Here is a 4,385-nt window from a genome sequence, read left to right on the forward strand (position 1 = left end):
TCTGAAAGCACGCGTTGCACTCTTTTTCCCTTAGATTGGTTTTGTCCCAATTGGATTTTCCGGTGAGGTTTTTGACAATGCAACTATTGATGGTGCTAACTTTGAACAATTCAACAGCATCCGACTCTTCTTTACAATCAACCTCGAATACTGGGGGACATTACCCTCGAGTGTCAGAATTATTGCAAGGAAATTTCTTCGTAACAATGGGGTCTCAATAGGTAATTTTGTAAGGGCCAAACAGTCGAATGAACCGTGCCCGTATAGGTTACTCGAGCCCTAACATCAAACATGTACACATGTATAATCATCTATTGAAAGAAGTATTTTTCCTTGCCGATATCTCATGCCTTAGAAAATTTTTCTACAATTTCATACTCGATCTATTGTGTAAACAGGCTTAAGGGCCGATCATAACAGAAGTTAGAAAAACTGACCCCACGCTTAAGGACTGCCGTCCAAAAAACAAATGAGATCGAATTATTAAAACTTTGAGATCATAAGACCTTAAAGGCAACCCTCGATTTTTATAGGCCACAGCCACCCTACTCGGGGACTGACACTTCGGGCGAGCTCGAAGTGAAACGGGAAAATCGACCTAAAAGGCATGTCCCAAATAAAAAGGCTATGGCCAAATTAACACGGTTTGAAGACGTCTGAATTCCGTAATAAAACAAGCCTTCAAATATTATCACAAACCGTTTTAAAAAGGCTACATCACAAAGGGCTCCGATAATATCTAGCCTCGAGAACCCTAAAGGGTACAAAATTGTTCGAACTCTCGAACAATTCTTTATTTCATGCTAAGACATACCAATTTTGTATAACTAACAATAAACATTTTAAGCCAAAAAGGGGATAAAGCTAGTTTTTTTTACAAAGGCCACATCAACCTAATACAAAAGCCTAAGGAAAACTTTTTTTTTGAGCTCGAGGGATTATCCTCACTTAATAAAAACCTATGGGCTACCCTACTTCGACTTCGAGCAAGTACTCACTCGACACTAGTTCGGTTTCGGTCCAAAATTGCCTAAACCTTGAACCTATGAATGCAATTTCATAAGGCATAAATAAAATAAAGTAAAGACAAGACAGAAAGGGAAAGAAAAGATCTTTTATATATCAAAAATCATTTACAAGGGCGGCATGGCCCGATCTGAACTCTTTACAAAGGCCAAAACAGCCTTAAAGGAAACACTTCTAATCTTAAAGTCCTAGTCTTCTTCTAGAGCAGCTTCTTCGCCCTTAGAGTCCTCTCTACCAGATCCGCTCACATCCTCGGAATCCTCATTGGAAAATGCTAACTTTTAAGCCTTTGCTTCATCAGCTTTGGCGATCTCGAGTTCAGCATATATGTCGATACTTTGAGCAAGGGCCTCCTTGAGAGCATCCCTTCGAGCCTGCCACTTCGAATGATCAACCAGGCCCTTGGCCTACTCGAGGGTGGCTTGGCATTAATATTGGCCGAGGCCACTTCAGATCTAGCAACCTCGAGCTCTTTGGCCAAATTGGCTAAATTGGACTCGAGCTCCTCGACCTTCTTCGCCTGGACCAAGGCATTTTCCTATGCATATCAAAGCTGTGACTTGGCAGAATCCATATATGCTTGAACGGTATCCTTTTGTGCCGCCAAAATATCCATACATCCTTTGAAATGTTCGGCTTCATCTTGCACTTTATCTATTTTCCTTTGAAGGACCTTGATTGTTAGTTGTTATCTCGAACTCGTCCTCACTGTCATGAAGAACTAGGAATACCTGATTAGCCATCTCTTTATGCGCATTTAGAGCCTCCACCAGGTCTACCTGAAGTTTCTCACTAAGAAGCTTGTAAGTATTGCATTTCTTAGAGAGATCCTGGACTTCGGCCTTCCGTTCCTCATGGATGCGGAAAAAGGCCTCATGATGCCACTGAAGCCTACGAGAAAGAAAGAAAGTGTTAGAGATACCTATAATTCAAAGTCATAAAATATAGCGGCCTTTGAACTTACCCGATTCAGAGCATGCTGGGCCTCGTTGAACAAAAAGGCAACGTCCACTGCGTCCATTTTTTCCTGATCCTCTTTGGTGACCAAGCACTAAAAATTTCTCTCCACCCCTACGAGGGAAGAGAAAACTTGAGTATCTTCCGGGATCGAGATCATAAGAGGTTGTTTACGATCAGGGTCGACGCTGGGGTCCAGGAATTGGTTGGTCAATATATAGCTCGAGGAAGCCTCATTCGAGCTCTTCCTTGGTACGTCCAAATCACCCAAACCGGTAAAATCTTCTACATCAGAGAAATAGCAAAGGAAAATATCTTCCTCTCCGTGGGCCCCTTCTCCGTGACAAGTCTTTGCAGCCTGAGTGTCACGTATCATCGATTCCAAAACTTGAGGGTGTCACACCCATTTTTTCACCCCACTAACCCTCTTACAATAATGAAAGTGATTTTTGAAGCTCGAAAGGGTTTTCCATTATGAAAAGTGACAAAAAGATTGTGTTTCAAAGGATTTTCAGAGTCGCCACCTGACATTGGTTTCGGTGTGCCAGGTTACCATTTTTAAAATAATAATTTTCCTTCGAAACACATTTCACTCTTAAACCAGTTTGCACCAGAGTTATAGATAAGGGGGTTCATTTGACTCAGGGAGAAGGTGTTAGGTATTCCCCGAGTTCAGTAACTAGAACAGTTGCATACTTGATCTAGTCGGCTTTTAAAATATTCGAATTGAGGTAATAAACACAGAAATGGGAAAATTAACACATAAGAGGCTCAAGATCGTTTCCACCTAATAACAGAAAGATAAAAATGAAATAAGAATAAAAATATTACGAGTTCGCTTTCGGCCTCCAATTACATAATACAACGGGGCATTCTTCGGAATAAAATATATACAAATCCTTCGGGGCATTCCCCGGATAACTTTAACAAAGGGAACAACCACTCGCCTCAAAACTAACAAAAATCCGAAAGATTGCCTACCCAGGTATTGTTGGCCTAATCATGTTCCTACCGTACGATTAGTGAAAGCATAATAATAACATTTTAAGCTCAAATCATCTTTTATTTTAATACCCAACTCCACTGCCCAATTTGTCAAATCAGCTTATGAACAACAACTTTCATTTCCTAGCTTAATCTTTGTTTAACATTTAAACGATACAAACTCAAGTTATACAATTAAACTTAAACCATCATCTAGAACAACTTAAAAGATCTACTGTAGTAACTAAACATTAGCAAACAAACAACATACCAAATATGCAATAAAGTCTCACTATCTAAAATCAACCACAAGATAGAAAGAAATAGGATAAGATTTGGACCTGAACTGCTTTCCGATATATTTGAATCTTCCACGATTACAATCTAATGAGAATTCCGTTAATTGAACTCGAAATGAAGATGGAAAACAACGGCAACAAATTTGAGCAGGGACCGCAAGCCAAATCAGAATGACAAACGGATCTCAAATGACACTAGTAAAACTCGAAACCAACAGCAACTCAATCGAACCTAATCATTTTACACAACTCTCTGTCCGAAGAACCCCTAATTTGTGTCAACTTTTTACTGTCTCCAAAATCGCCCCTGTTTTTATCTATGGACATGCGAGGACGGAATCACCACTTCAATGGTGGTTATTGTCAGAACAGCAACATCGTTAAAAGAAAACGAGAAGCAAGGTCGGTGGGTGTGTTCTTGTCGGATTCCGACTATAAAGAGATGGGAGTGCGACTGGTGAAAGGTGTGAGGAGATGGGGTTCAGAGAGGGTCATTGATGGCTAGTAGTGGCCGAAAATGGGGCCTTTTCATGGATGGTGGATGTTTATGTCCGTTTGGTTGCTGGTATGAGGGGTGTTAAGTTGGTTGTTTGAGAAGAGCATGGCAGGCGGCTGGTTAAGGTTCTCTTAGGGGCGTTAGAGTTAGGAAGAAGGAAGGGCCTCTAAGGTTTTGAACTTGGGATTTTATTTTGGGTCAGAATTAATGGAAGCCCTTGGATTAGATTGGATAAGTGGCTAGGATTTAAAGGGGAGATGGGTCAAATGGGTTATGGGTCTTGGGCTATCCGAATTTGGGCCTAAAGAATGGGTTGTTTTAGCCCAAATTTGACTCTTTCTCATTGAACAAGACTAAAAATACTACCAACCTATACTAATTAATTCTACTTAAGTAGAAATAACTATTAAAATAAAATTAACCGTTAAAAAAAACCTATTTTTGGTATTTTTCAAATATCATACTAAAATAAAAATGGGATTAGATTAAAATCATCGCAAAATTAAAATAATATTCCTATCAAAAGTACTAATATTTTTAAAAATAAAGTGGAACTATTTTTTGTATTTTTTGTATTTTATGAAATGTAGATAAACTAAAAGTAATTAGATAAAATATCAATT

At 39.3% G+C, this 4,385-nt stretch overlaps 1 long non-coding RNA gene across 1 annotated transcript; it reads right to left on the reverse strand.

Moving 5' to 3' along the window:
• Positions 1-1,094: 1,094 nt before the first annotated feature.
• LOC107831496 (uncharacterized) lies at positions 1,095-3,965 on the reverse strand. The gene is made up of 2 exons (XR_001658383.2): positions 1,991-3,965; positions 1,095-1,917 (listed from the first exon to the last, which is right to left on the reverse strand). It is a non-coding gene; the product is annotated as an uncharacterized LOC107831496 (long non-coding RNA).
• Positions 3,966-4,385: the final 420 nt, after the last annotated feature.

The sequence above is a fragment of the Nicotiana tabacum genome, chromosome 18 (assembly GCF_000715075.1).
Source record: "Nicotiana tabacum cultivar K326 chromosome 18, ASM71507v2, whole genome shotgun sequence".
NCBI lineage: Eukaryota > Viridiplantae > Streptophyta > Magnoliopsida > Solanales > Solanaceae > Nicotiana > Nicotiana tabacum.